This window comes from Hylobates moloch, unplaced genomic scaffold, assembly GCF_009828535.3.
Source record: "Hylobates moloch isolate HMO894 unplaced genomic scaffold, HMol_V3 SCAFFOLD_964, whole genome shotgun sequence".
Taxonomy (NCBI): Eukaryota; Metazoa; Chordata; class Mammalia; order Primates; family Hylobatidae; genus Hylobates; species Hylobates moloch.
In genome coordinates, this window is record NW_026653239.1 from 1 (window position 1) to 14,894 (window position 14,894).

The following is a 14,894-nucleotide window of genomic DNA, read 5'->3' on the forward strand; positions in this document are numbered from 1 at the left end:
AAAGCTTCCTGGTTTGTTTAGAAATGTAGGTTAGCCTTCAAGAACTCAGTTTCCATGCAGCTTTTCTTCAAGGTCAGATTATACTTTCCCTGCTGGGACAAAGCACTGTTAAACACACGTGGATCTTCAGTTTCCTGTGGGTTTCCTGTCCTCCAGATCTCGTGCCTGCTGGGCCAGATTGAATTGGAAGGTCGGAGACCCCCGCTGATGGCGTCTGGCAAGTCACTGCCCTGCTTTGAGCCTTATGAGTTCACCCCCAGGGCTGGTGGCTTTGTCACTGGCAGATTCCTCACCGGCATCAAACCTCCTGTATGTATTTTGGTTTTTCCATTTAGCTTTTTCCCTCATTTCTAGGCTTAATTGTAGGTGAACTATGACTGCCCTACAGGGTAGGGCAGAAGACACTGGGGGCTATTGTAGCTGTCGAGGTGAAAAAGTCCTAGGAGATCAGGGAAGGGAGTGGCCTGTCTGGTCAGGAAAGGCTGCTGGAGGTGTTGGCCTGAGCCCCTCAGGAAGCACGCTGTCCTCACTGTCACCTTTGGGACTTGGGTCCATTCTCTGCAGGAGTTCTTCTTCCACTGCATGGCAGGACGAGAGGGCCTGGTCGACACTGCTGTGAAAACCAGCCGCTCAGGCTATCTCCAAAGGTAAAATGTATCTGCCGTGCCCCTTGAGGTAGGGTGCCAGGGCCCTTCAGCCCGTCGTCTTTCACATTATATCAACAGCTCGTTTAAGATTCCTTGGATGAAAAAACTTTTGGAAAGTTTCCATGAATGGTCTGAGACAGGAAGCAGCAGACACTCTTCCCCTTCGCATGAGCTCAGAGGCTTATACAAAGGGCTCTGTGTTCTGAGGGTCTGCCATTCCCTGGGGGAAGCTATGGCTGTGGGAGAAGGTCTTCGGCAGTGGCAAGCTTGTCTTGCTTCCTGGAAGGCTCAGCTGCCAAGACAGTAGTGACTAACGTTGAGCTCTGTCCCCCACAGCTTGGGGTGGGGGGACAGTGACTCCTGGGAAGCCCCGTTAGGGTGGCAGGAGGGGAAACCTAGGCAGAGTGTCCGGAGAGGTAAGCAAAGGGGCTAGGACCAGGGCAGAGAGCAGGAGAAGTTGAGATAAAACTGAGGAGAAAGGCTGCCAGCGGAGGGATTCACATCAGCATGTGGTTCCCAATACGCCTTAGTGTCCTTGGCAATCCCTGGGCTGACCAAGTTTAAGAATGCTTGACAGCTCCCCTGCTTCACCCGCCTTGTGGTTCTAAGGACACTGGTCTCTGGGGAGCTCTGCATTGTGGGAAGAGTGTAGGGTCAGGCAGTCATTTCAGCAGCTGGGGCTACACGGAAGCCCAGGTCTAGGGGTGGCAGCCAAGCCTCTCAGTAACATGGCTGCAGCCTCCTCCTCTTAGAAAACCATCAGGAAATGCAGCCCCTGGCTGGGGACACTGGAGAAAGCCCAGATCCCGGGGCATTGGATCCAGCCTGTTCTGAAGTCTTGTTTGCCTGCAGAACAGCAGCCCCCCTTTCCCTCCCCTCCACTGCCCCCAACCCTCATCAGAGGCTGCCCTGGGAAGGTGATGGGCCGGCGGGGACTGAGCCAATGATGTCCTTACAGGTGCATCATCAAGCACCTGGAGGGACTGGTCGTGCAGTATGATCTCACGGTCCGTGACAGTGACGGCAGTGTGGTGCAGTTCCTGTATGGGGAGGATGGCCTGGACATCCCCAAGACACAATTCCTGCAGCCCAAGCAGTTCCCCTTCCTGGCCAGCAACTACGAGGTAGTGTGCTAGACCCCGGAGCCTGGGGGCTGAGCAGTGGGCCTCCCCCACTGAGGTTAGAGAACTGGAATGCACTGAGCTTTGCAACCCAGTCCAAGTGGCCATTGGAAAGTAGAGTGGGAAGGGTTTATAAGACACCGGTCAATGCCCTGAAATACTTGACCATTTCAAAGCCTGTGAACTTTCATCACCTGAGGTGGCTGGAGGGCACGAGCACCTCTGGAATCATACCTACTCTTTGGGGCCATTTGCCACATGCGGGGCCCTCAGCTAAAGCACACTATCAATACTATCCGTTTTCCTCCTCACTGCAACCCAGGGAAGTAGGCATTACTCTGCCCATTTTGCAGCTGAGGCAACTGAGTATCAAAGCATAAGTAAACAATCGGTTAGTGGCAGAGCCAGCATTTGAACATGGGCCCATCAGACACAAACTCATGATTTTCATCGTATACCTTAATGTCTTTGTAGTGACCATCACTGTTGACTGGGCAGTTACCTCATTTGGCAGATAGGGAAACTGAAACCGATGTGACCTGTCCAAGGTCATCAAGCTGATGGTAGAATTGAGGGTTGTGCTCTGGTGCTGAGTCCTTTCCATCCTGGTTCCTATCCCCGAGGTTGGCCATCACTCTTCCCCTCTTCCTTTCTTCCCAGAAACTCCCTTGTGCTCCTGGAGGGGCTCTGAGTGTGCTGCTTTCTTTCCTGTGTCTCCCTCTGCTCCCAAGACCATTGGTTCCCAAATCTGGTTTGCACAAAGTGAGGGCCCTGATTAACAATGGATGCTCAGCCTCTCTGAGAGTGGGTGCTCGGCCCCATCATGAGGGCTCCACACCTTTCATGAATTTTATCCAGAGATCCAAAAACTCTGCCATTCAGACTATCAAAATGGCAAAAAACACCCAAAACCTGCTGAGATTCCCAGAAAATTCAGGAAGCTGTGAAAGCCCTGAATCTTGAGAGTGAAAACCGCAATGGCCGCAGCCCCGGGACCCAGGAGGTGATGCAGGGAGGTGGTGTCCTTAATGTCCAGCATGTCCAGGCTTAGTCAGTGGGTGAGGGATGAGGGGCTGTTTTCCTAAGAGAAGGTAGAATCATGAACTCCAGCTTCATTCACCGTCAGTCAGAACAGAATGGTTCTCAAATGGGAATGTAAGGTGGGGACTCTTAACAAGGGTGTAGGCAGGGTTTGGGGGAACTAACTGGGGCCTGTGACTTTGGGTTCCCCACGATCCCAGGTATGAAGGAATGGGGAGCAGTCATGAGAAACGGAGAGGACAGCTATGTGCTAGGGCCACTGGACAGAGCCCTGGGTAGAGACCCACTAGAGGGGGGTTGGGGATAAGTACCAGGATCCCCTTCCTCCTGGCTTTCCCTCTGCTGCTGGTGCCTCCCATCAGCCAAGCACACCTGGGAGCTGGAAGCAGGGGATCTCTTTGAAGCAGTCACTTTGGGACAGCCTTGAGGGCACAGAGCGTGTGAAAGAGCCTGGATCCAGAAATAACCGTGGATCCAGCACAGTGACTGCATCCTAGCTGGCCTGAGACAGTCATGGCTTTGCCTCTTATCCTAGCCTAATCATAACAATCTCCTGTTTCACTCTAAAAGAAGCCCAGTTTGCTCAGTAAATTACATGCTCGTCCTTCCTGGGTTTGAGTGGGCCAGGATGAAGAGCTGCTAGGCTTGTAGTCAAGCAGGGTACCCTAGGACAGGTTGAAGTCTCTCCCTGTTTTAAATGGGGAGATGGTTTCTCACTGCAGTCAGGTTTCTTTCTGTCTCCCTTTATTCTCATTGGAAGCCAATGCTTTTGATCCCTCTTATGCTACTGGGTATCCCTCCCACATAGCTGAGACCCATCCTTCTGTTCAGATGCTGAGGATGTGGTATGAGTTGGATGAGGAGAGCCGAAGGAAATACCAGAAGAAGGCGGCCGCTTGTCCTGACCCAAGTCTGTCTGTCTGGCGTCCTGACATCTACTTTGCGTCAGTGTCAGAAACATTTGAAACAAAGGTTGATGACTACAGTCAAGAGTGGGCAGCTCAAACAGAGAAGAGTTATGAGAAATCAGAGCTTTCTCTCGACAGGTATTGACAGTGATTTGTTGCACAACATGTGCAGGAGTATCTGCCTCCTAGCCCCTGCGTCCTAGCCCCTGCCCTACCCACTCCGGAAGAGGGCTGCCTCCTGGGTTTGAGACTCCAGCTAGAGGGAGGGCAGTAAGACAGCCAGGGGCACCGCACAAGCCCCGAGGGCCCAGGAGTGAACAAGTGCAGGGAGGCAGGAGTGGACACCCCCATCTGGGCCAAGATAGGGATAGTGGTCTGCTAGGACAGGCTTGCACAGACAGTGTCTGCTCTCTTGGATTTGGTGTGGTGGGTGGGGCTGACTGAGAGTCAGGGAATCTGGTTGCTGTTTACCTGCTGCCACCCGTGTGACCCAGGGCAGGTCATTCATGCCCAGGGACACCAGGTCTTAACTTTTCATGAGGCCTCGGATCTGATTACTCCAGTGATCCTTTGAGCTTTGGGTTCCCATTTGAAGGCCTTAGCTTGGACTAGTACAGACAGACAGACACACACACACTAGTACAGACACACACACACACACACACACACACACACAGTGTAGCTCAGTGCTCCTAGTGGATGTTCTTACAGGGTCAGCCTTCATAGGAAAAATGGTTAGTAAATTACAGAATTGTGCAGCATGAATACTTCTGATGTGGTCTGCAGCCATTTGCACTAACTAAAAATATAAACGCTCTCATCACCCCCATCCCCATAATGGCCTAGTGAACCTCTTTCTCATTTTTACAGCAGGAGGTTTAAGCCGTCTCCAAATTGTCATAATTGAGAAGAAAGAATGGATAAAGGAAAAAGTGAATAATGAACCCAGAAATTCTCCTGGTTAGGGGGCTTGTGGTAACAGGCCCAGAGTGGACATGTGACATTCTAGGGGCAAATATGAAGAGTCCAAGCATGAATGTCTAGAGCTTCAGCCACCCAGCTGAGATCTGTGCTGTGTAATTTCAGGACATCTCAGGGTCACTGGTGGGAATTTGAAGATTAGAGGGATCTTTTGCCTAGGAAGAACGAGTCCAGAAAGAGGTAGAGGTTTCAGGTTTCTGGTTTCGGGCAGCATTGACAGTCTGTGGTGTCTGTTCCTGACCCCTGCCACTACCCCCCCTCCCGACCCCCCACCGCTGTCTCTAGGTTGAGGACCTTGCTGCAGCTGAAGTGGCAGCGCTCACTGTGCGAGCCGGGCGAGGCCGTGGGCCTACTGGCTGCCCAGAGCATCGGAGAGCCCTCCACCCAGATGACCCTCAACACCTTCCACTTTGCAGGCAGAGGCGAGATGAACGTCACCCTGGGCATTCCAAGGTGTGGGGCACAAGGGATCACGGGGTGGGGTCTGTCCTAGCCTCTCTTGGAGAAGGAGCCATTTAATGAGAGGGAGTGAGTGAGTGTGTGTGCGTGTGTGTGTGTGAGAGAGGGACAGGGTCTCATTAAAGTGGGGATCAGGGTTAGAATTTCCAGAGCCCAGCTGGATTCTTTGGTGCCCAGGCCTGGTAGGATCTCCATTTATCCCTCTGCCAACTCCTGCATCCAAGTTCCTGGGGATGCCCGTGAGACTGCACACTGCTGGGGGAAGGACTCAGGAACGTACATTGTTAACAAGCCCCACACAAGGTGCCTGGTTGCCCAACTCCAGGGGAACCATTCACATAGAACGTGCCCCCATGTGGCCCTGGGCCCTGGCCCTTCAGGTAAATATATGCGCTGGACAAGGGGAACGAGTGTGGGGTCAGACCCATCTGCATTCAGTCCCTGGTCCTGCGTTTTCTAGCAGAAAGACTCTGGACAGGTACCTCACTTTCCAAACCTCAGGGGGTCCTTCTGTGGAAGGCCAGAGGCTGGGACCCCCTATACCTCTGGGCAGTGAGGGCTGGCTGAGCTCAGCAGGAGCACGGTGGGTGCTAGTTGCCTTCCCTGCATGGCTTGTTCATTCAGTAAGCGTCAGCAGGCACCTGCTGTTTGCAAGGCACAGGTGATAGGAAACAAGAATCAGACAAAGCCCTGAGCACAAGGAGTGGGCACTCCAGGGAGGAAACTGACAGGGGAGTCCCTTACTGTTGCACACGGGACCAGAGCTGGGATTCTGTGATCTAGCATATTGTCCCTGTGAGATCCCCAGGCCTCTCTCAGATCCCAGAACTCTGACGTCATTAGGAGAAGCTGCACCCAAACAGAAGGTCTGGTTGCCACTCATGATTGGATGTGCCCTTATTCTGTGACAGGTTGCGGGAGATTCTCATGGTGGCCAGTGCCAACATCAAGACACCCATGATGAGCGTGCCTGTGCTCAACACCAAGAAAGCCCTGAAGAGAGTGAAAAGCCTCAAGAAGCAACTCACCAGGGTGTGCTTAGGGGAGGTAACGTCTCTCCTTCCCGGGTTGCAGATGTGGTGAAGGCATGTTCCTATATCCTCCCCATGTGTGAAGAACAGGCTTTGCTTACTGCTCTGACCCTAGGCTCAGATTCCCACCAATGAGAGATAAGCTGTTTCTGCCAGGTGGTGAGCAGAGATGGATCAGGAAGCTTTTAAGAGAGTCATTAGTTCCACAGCGTCCTCCTGTGCCTGAAAAATAAACCATTTCCTGAGTTTGCCTACCACCTCTTCTGAGGCCACTCCTAGGAGGTTCAGGCCACTCTCTGGAGGTGACTGCAGGCTGTGGGCCCCCCAGCAGATCCACACCAGTATAGCTCACCAGAGTTTCTTTGGGGTTTGGCCTGTGATCTCAGCTGCTGTCTCTGTAAACCTTTGGGCCTCGTAACCCACTCACATTGCACAGTCACCTAGGACCTGAACAAGTCAAGTTCTCTCTGTCCGTCTGGTTCCAGGTGTTGCAGAAAATTGACGTCCAAGAGTCCTTCTGTATGGAAGAAAAACAGAACAAATTCCGGGTGTACCAGCTGCGGTTTCAGTTCCTGCCACATGCATATTACCAGCAGGAGAAGTGCCTGAGACCCGAGGACATCCTGCGCTTCATGGAAACAAGGTCAGGGCTCAGGCTGTGATTGTCATTGACCTTGACCCAGAGAATGCGCTTGAACTGGGGCAGGAAGCACCTAGCCACAAGGCTCCTAGAGATTGAGTGCCTTTGCCCAAATGAGCCCTTCAAGGGAAGTGTTTAGGAAACAGAGGGCCTTGCAGCCTGATCTGGAAACCTGACCCCCAGTCTGCCTTGTGGGTGTGACTTTATTAGCCACATGTCACTCCCTGAGCCCATTTCTTCTCTTGCGTTGACATCACGATTCTTATCTTCCGGGGCTTGCAGGCATTAAGACATGGAAATGTGGGTGTGGTAAAGAGAAGGGAGCACCATCAAAGCAGTGCTTGTGTGGTGTCAGAGCAGCACATGCTGTTAATGTTTGCTAGGATGTTACTCCAGGCAGTATAATGTGGTTCCTGATGCATTCAGATTCTGTGAATAATGAACAATGTGCGGGTGGCTTGCTGCTGTTAGATCTCCATTCTATAACCAGGATTGCCTCCAGAGAAATTTGAGTTCCTGTCCCGAGTTCCTGTCCAGTAGGGAAAGGAACTTTTGTCTCAAGTTCAAGTTACTGTTAGATATTTGAAAAGCAGAGGCCACAATGCTGAGTTCCAGGGAACAGGAGGATGGGCTTTTTGGGGACTGGGGCAAGCCTGGAGGGGCCCACGAAGCACTTTTGACTCACCCTAGACGGTGAAGTGTGAACACAAACAGGCTGCATAGTCCAGCAGGTGACAGGCCAGTGAAGCAGGCTTGGAGGCCCCCAGCAGACTGAAGAGTGTGGAACCTGTGTTAAGGGGCACCTGTTACCATGCAGGAATGGAGGCGGGGGGGGCCACATCTTGATTTAAAAAGAAAACAAGCTTCCCACCCCCTACTTTTTTTTTCTTTCTTGGGTCACTTGTTTACTTGCCTTTGCTTTTATATAATTGAGGTCTCCTGACTTTTAAACATCAGCAACTAAATTCATGTGTTTTTAAAAGCCCAGTAAGGCCCAGATGGATCTCATCTGTTGCAGGATCTGGCCACAGGCCACTGACCACTGCCTCTAATCTAGACCAGTTCTTGGGCCTTCTGGGAGCTGCTCAGATAGAGAAGCAATGACAGAGCAGAAGCAGAAACCTCCCTGCACTCAGCCATCCCACAAACACATACTGAGCCATGCCCATTCGTCGCTGAGTCACGGGGCAGGCGTGGGCAACACAGTACGACTTTTCTGTCCTCAGCCCTCTGCCCTCTCACCTTATGGGGCCTGGCCTCGAGCCAACCCTCTGTGCAGGTGGCATTTGGGATGGTGGGTCTTGGGGTGGAGGAGCTTGGATGTGAACTCAGTCCTTTGGATGGGGGTCACTGGCCAGGTGCTTCCTGCCCCAGTTCATGAGCCCTGGGTGAAGTTGTTGTTGGCTGGGCCTCAGGAGCACCTGCGTTGGTGCCGGCCTGGGCTGAGAACATTCCTTCTGTCGAGTGGTCCTCCATGCTATCTGGGCACTGGGCAGAGTGGCAGGGGAGTGCTGTGTGCACCCGCCTGCTGGCTCCTTAATTAACAGCGAGGAACGTAACTACCAAGTGCAGGGGGCGTTTGTGCTGGCCTGGCAGCGGTTTTCTGGGAAATGGGAATTCAGATTTCATGGCCTCTTGAGAATAACTAAGGGTGGGCGGAGTTACATGTTCTGCCCAGTTCTGTTCACAGGAGGCCCAGGCCTGCCCAGCAGGTAGGTTGGCACGAGGCCGTCGCCAGCCCATGCTGGGGTTCTTTTTACTTATATTACCTCATGGAATTGAAAATAGGAAATCACTTTTTAAGGCTTCTTCCTGATGAGGGACAGCCCTGGCTTGTTCCCAGCCGTGAAGTACTTTTTCAACTCCTCCCTGTGTTTTGCTTGTGCACTTGAAAAGCCATGATGAATAAAGCCATGCGCAGTAGCTTTTGGTGGAGGTGGCCTCAAGGACTCAGCAGAATGGGGCTGAGGGGTTAGGCAGAGTTAAAAGATGAGGCAGTAGATGAGCAGGGTGCGGTCTGGACTCCCTTTGTCAGGCCCCAGGCAGCAGAGCAGCTGCGTTCAGGCCTCTGGCCGCCCACAGGAAATGGGAGGAAGTGTGAGTGCACTTTAAAAAGAGCAGCCAACCCGCAAGAAGCTTTTTCTCCTTCCTTTCTCCCTTCCCTCCCCCTTCCTTCCTCTCTGCCACCCTCCTTTTCTTTTTCTTTGCTCCCACCCTCCCTTCTCCCAGCTGTGGGGTCATGAGACCCTTGACAGAGCCTGGAGAAAAAAAGCACGAGACAGATGGTTCCCTAGTAGAGCTATACAAGCGTAGAAGGCCCCCCAGATCTCTGCACTGGCACCCGTCACGTTGGCTGTTTGTGTAAATTGTCTGGCAGGTGGCCAGGGAGGTGAAGTGGAAAGAGCACTGAGCTAGGAGTTAGGGGCTGTAAGTTTTGGCCTGTGGTCCCCAGCCATGAAAAGACCCAGCTGACAGTCTGTAATTGTAGCTTCTGTGAATCTGACTTTCCAAAACAGCAGGTGGTGGAGCTGTTGCCAGGAGCATTCAGAAACCACCAGGGGTCATGTGCTCTGTTCGTAATTATTTACGTGGGATGGGAGGCTTCTCTGCCCCTGCCCCTCCTGTTCCCTTTCGGTTGCTACATTCTGATGAACTGCACAACCTTGAGAAGGCAGTCACTGTGGGCCATTAGTTCCCCTGCTCTTGGCAAAACCACAGAAGGGCAAATTGCACCTCCAGGAAAACTGGCACACTGGTCGCATACCCACCACTTACTCACCAGGTGTTCATTCTGCCTCCTCACCTGCTTCCCTCCTACGTTCTCCACAAGTCCTGGTCACCAAAAGAGGCAGGGAAGGCAGAAAGCATCCCCAACTGGGGGAACCAGGGAGGGCTTCTTGGAGGAGTTACAGCTGCTGAGGCCCGGCCTTGAAGGATGAGTACAGCTTCAGTAGGTAGATATTGGCCAGGGAAGTTACTGGCAGAGTGAGCCACTCAAGCAAAGGCCCAGAGGGTGCACGGGGTGGAGGGAGCAGATGGGCAGTTAGAGTTGAGGCCGGATGTGAAATGCTGGGGGCAAAAGCATCAGAGCCATGACATTGCCACAAGGTGAGACAGGCTGGGGCGCCCAGCTGAGGGAAGCAGCCCTGTGTGTGGCAGCAGCTGAGCCCCGCACCCCCACTCCGCCTCATTCCATCTCCTCTGCTCTGCACAGTGGCCTCGGGCGCGGAGTGAGAGTGATCCCATGTTGCAGATGAGATCAAGGCCCTCCTCTCCAGTCTATGGCAGGATCAGGACTTTAACCTGAACCTGTCCTTACAGAAACATCTCTCCTGCCCCCTCTTTCCAGTGGGATTGTATCTTTCTAAAGTCAAGCCCGGCCTCCTCTCATCTGGCCATCCTGTTCCTGTCCCCAGTGCCTGGTAAACAAGCTCTTCTCTGGATTAATGGATGAGGGGGATTTTTTTCTGCCAAGGGCAAACCACGTATACCTTTAAAAAGTTAAAAAATAATATTGGGGTCCGGGTGCAGTGGCTTATGCTTGTAATTCCAGCACTTTGGGAGGCCAAGGCAGGTGGATCACCTGAGGTCAGGAGTTCACAATCAGCCTGGCCAACGTGGTGAAAGCCCGTCTCTACTAAAAATAGAAAAATTAGTCGGGCATGGTGGTGCGTTCCTGTAATCCCAGCTACTCAGAAGGCTGAGGCATGAGAATCATTGGAATCCGGGAGGCGGAGGTTGCAGTGAGCCGAGGTCGCACCACTGCACTCCAGCCCGGGGGATTAGAGAGAGACTCCATCTCGGGGTGGGGCGGAGGGGGAAGAAAAACATAATAATAATATTAGGGAAGATGAGGGGCATTCTTTTGTTTTTAATGAGCAAAATAGTATACATTTGACCTGCCTACTTTTTCAAATGAAGACTCTAAGCTCCTTGAGGGCCTGGAGTCTGTCTTTTCATCCTTGCTTTGCCACCAGGGCTGGCACATGCTGGGCGCAGTATAGGCGCTCAGAGAAAATGGGATGGCTGGCTGGATGTGTGAGGGACCCGATTCTCACAGTCACAAGCAGCCCTTTTTGGTGTGCTATTCTGGCCTGTTGGAAAAGACAGGCAAGGGGTTACATGAGGAAAGAAGTGGTATGGAGGGGACAGGGTGGATCCTAAGAGGACCTAAAAATAGATGGCTCTGGAGGAAGTGGCAGGGGGCCAGGTTCTGAGCTTCAGCTTGGTTCTTTTAAATTGGTGTGGTTCTAACTTGTTGACACGATTCATTGCCACAAGCTAAGTTATCCCTGCCCTTCGAAATTTTGATGAGCCCTTCCGAAGTCCTTGTTCTTTCATCACATTGCTGGGGCTCCCACACCAAGGAGATGGGAGTTCTCTGGCCAGAGCAACACCACCTTCTGGAGATGCTGCAGGTGGTGGGCAGGGGAAGGTCCTAGTCCTGGGTGGGGTTCCCCTCTCCTACAGTAGACTCTGCCTTCCTTGTTAGAGGGCGACCACAGCGGCACCTACAACTGTCCTTCACCAAGCACCCACTCTGCCAGGTGCTGTGAGAGGAATCAGACATAGGGTTGTTTCTCATCGTTAGCAAACAAGATTGCAGAATACATAGTAATTCCCATATTTTCTAGACAATGGGGCTTAAAGCTGAGGAAGCTGCCTGTCCTACTCATACCCCGGGAGTGGCAGTGCACCTACTGAGACCAGGCCTGTTGGGCTGTGGAACCGGTGTTCCTGACACGCCAGAGACAGTTCCAAAACGGCGGGTAGGGAAAAGTGAGCGGCTAGGAGAGGCTGGGCCTCCATCTCATGCACTAATCCCCTGTGGGAATCCCTCGGCGTCCTATCCCCGAAATGAGGGCAAGGCTGGACATGCTGGTACTGCACAGGGCTTTGTGGCTTTCTTCTTGTTTTAGATTCTTTAAACTTCTGATGGAATCCATCAAAAAGAAGAATAATAAAGCATCAGCCTTCAGGAGCGTAAATACTCGAAGAGCTACTCAGCGGGATCTGGACAACGCTGGGGAGTCGAGGAGGAGTCGGGTGAGTGGGTCCCCGAGGGTCGCTAGGGTCGCATAGGGAGAGCCCCCAGACTGGGCAGGCTCTGTGCCTATTCTCTGTGCTCCTCCAGCCCGGTCCTGGTGCTGGCCCATCTCCTGCCTATCTCAGCTTTTACCTGCTGTTCTCAGAGCCCAGAAGCAGCATTCACTTCTTGGCCTGATGGGCCAGGCAGGCGAGGCTGCCAGGCAGCATGGTGTAGCCAGCCCCGGTGCAGGCCTCCGCATCATAGCTCTGCTCTCCAAGACCCCGCCATAAGTGGTCTTCATCCTGAGGAGGGGCTCGAGGTCATGGCGTGTGCTGAGGCTTTGAAAGTTCCTTTTCCGGTTTCCTTTGGCTCTGCCTTCGACTTGCCCAGGCAAGATGAACTGTGGCCCACCAGTGCACTGGCAGGGACCAGAGAGGTATCTGGAAGCAGAGAAGTTGGGCTGCAGTGACAAAAAGGGGAAGAAGAGGGAAAAACCAATAGGAGCAAAATAGTCCAGGAATGGATAATCAGACATCTGCCAGGAGACCCAGGAGCAGGCCAGACCTGAAGGTGGTGTGGGAGCAGGTCCCTGGGTGCCATCTGAGCCAGCAGTGAGCCTGCTCGGGTTGGGGGTGATGTGGACTGGGACTGCCCCCAACCAGCTCTGTGGTCTCAGTTGTGTCACCCTTCTCTGGGTCTGTCTCCTCACCCCTAAAATGAGGGGCTGGCCTACACCAGGGAAAATGCTAGGTCTCTCCTGCTCCGTGAGATCACCTGCTAGCTCACTCAAGCACAAGCGGGCATGGACTATCTTTAGAATGCTGCCTGGTCTTGATTCTTAATTCACCCACAAGGAGAGTATAAAAAACTAGGAGCCAAGTTCAGGAGGAGAAAGGAAGAGATACTCAGAATTCCACAAGATAACCCTTCCTCCTCATCCCCACCTGCAACTGGGTTTGATCAAAAATATTTGGGACAATATTTGACACCATCTTCTTCTAAGAAAGCAAGTCCTGGCACTTTTTTTTTAATTTTTAGGAATGAAACTTTGCAAGTAAGTGGTGCATGTAAAGATGAATACTGAAGGGAAGGAGGCCTGGGATCCGGGGCTGGACAGAGTTAGATGCCAGTGGACGGGTTGGGTTGGGTGTCAGTGGATGGAGAGTGGTGGCTGGATGGGGGAAGGGGTTAGAAGGGTGGGGCATGGATGGTTGGATGGGTTGGTGGGTGGATGGATGGATTCACTGAGCACTAGATATTAGAGTTAATCTTTTTCCTCCTTGCCCACAAACCACAGGGAGAGCAGGAGGGTGATGAGGAAGAGGAGGGGCACATTGTGGATGCTGAAGCTGAGGAGGGGGACGCCGATGCCTCTGATGCCAGACGCAAGGAGAAGCAGGAGGAGGAGGTGAGAGACCGTGTGTGGGGTGAAGGGGCTGTGGTCCCAGCCCCTTTCCCTGTTAACCTGGAGGGATTATCTCCCGGCACCCAGGCCACACCTCTGTGTCATGAACCCACAAGGAACCCTGAAGCAGCACCTGCCTGCCCAGCATACCTCTCTCTTGAGAAGATGGGGTTCATAGGGCGGGAATTTGGCACGGGTCCACTCTTGGGCTGCCTTTTAGATCTGGCCATCCCTGGACTTAAATCAGACTCAAGGACCTAGACAGGCTTCTGGCAAGAAAAAGTCAGGCTGCCTCTGGTTTTTACAATGAAAATATACCTCTCTCTCCTCCCGCAAACCAGTCCCCTGCTGTCATGGTGGCCGAGGGAACTTACTGGTGAGTGGGTGCACCAGCGAGGGCCGAGTGAGGGTGAGCTCCACCTCTGTGGGGGGCTCAGTGGGACAGACAGGTGGCATTCTCAAGGCAAAAGGAGAAGAAAGACTAACCAGGCCGGAGCAGAGGAGTTGGGAGTGTGGAGCAGGTGGGGCCTGGGTAGCCCAGGCCAGCCAAGGCTTTGCGGGGGTCTTTGTTCCACAGGCAGAGTCCAGGTAGATGGTGGGGCCCCAAGTGACACAGCCTGTGCTCCCTTTTCTGCCAGGTTGATTATGAGAGTGAGGAAGAGGAGGAGAGGGAGGGCGAGGAGAACGACGAAGAAGACACGCAGGAGGAACGAAATCCCCCCAGGGAAGGTGCTCGAAAGACCCCAGAGCAAGATGAAGAGGTGGGCTCAGGCGCTGAGGAGGACCCGTCCCTTCCCGCCCTCCTGACGCAGCCCCGGAAACCCACCCACAGCCAGGAGCCCCAGGGGCCCGAGGCCATGGAGCGCCGGGTCCTGGCTGTGCGTGAGATCCACTCGTTCATAGATGACTACCAGTACGACACGGAGGAGAGCCTGTGGTGCCAGGTCAGTGTGGCCGTGCAGGCCAGGGCTTGGGTGGTCGGTCCAGCTGGCCAAGTGCCTCTGTGGAAGGGGCCTGCTGAGCTCCCCTGCACAGCTGGGCAGGGCGCAGCCAACACTCCCCATGGTCTCCCGCTCGGAGCACACCCAGGCCTCCTGTTTGGGGCCTGTGAGAGTCATTTGTTCTTTGTAATCCCAGATCCCTTTAGGAATCTGGTGATAGCTATAAACCCTCTGCCCCAAAAAAGAGCCCACACATGTCATTTTCAAACCCCTAGTAAGCCAGTTCTCCCTGATCTTTCAAGACACATAGGACTAATTTACCAGGCCCTTTAGGTACTTTCAAATACACCACCTCCTTTAATCTTCAGTACAACAGATATGTTAACATGGACCACATGTGTTGTTGAGACACTGTTCGTGCCCTCAGGCAGGGACACTTCAGTTCCCCACACACACAGCCCATGTCACCATCTTTTTAGGGATTTCATGGTTCCCTTAAAACCTGGATGGTCTGGATGCCTAGACATGTGCACACGCTTACGCTTTGTCTTTCCTTTGATCCAGTTCAGTGGTTCCCAAGTGATGGGGTAATAACAAGAACCACTGATGGGATTTGCACACGTGAAACAACGTGTACTGTGCTCTGTGGTCTTTAAGGACATTAAGGGCAGTGCAGAGTGGATGTGAATCT

The 14,894-nt window shown here is 53.1% G+C and overlaps 1 pseudogene; it reads left to right on the forward strand.

The window, feature by feature from the left end:
• Window positions 1-13: 13 nt before the first annotated feature.
• LOC116464551 (DNA-directed RNA polymerase I subunit RPA1-like) lies at window positions 14-14,873 on the forward strand (annotated as a pseudogene).
• The last annotated feature ends 21 nt before the right edge of the window (window positions 14,874-14,894 follow it).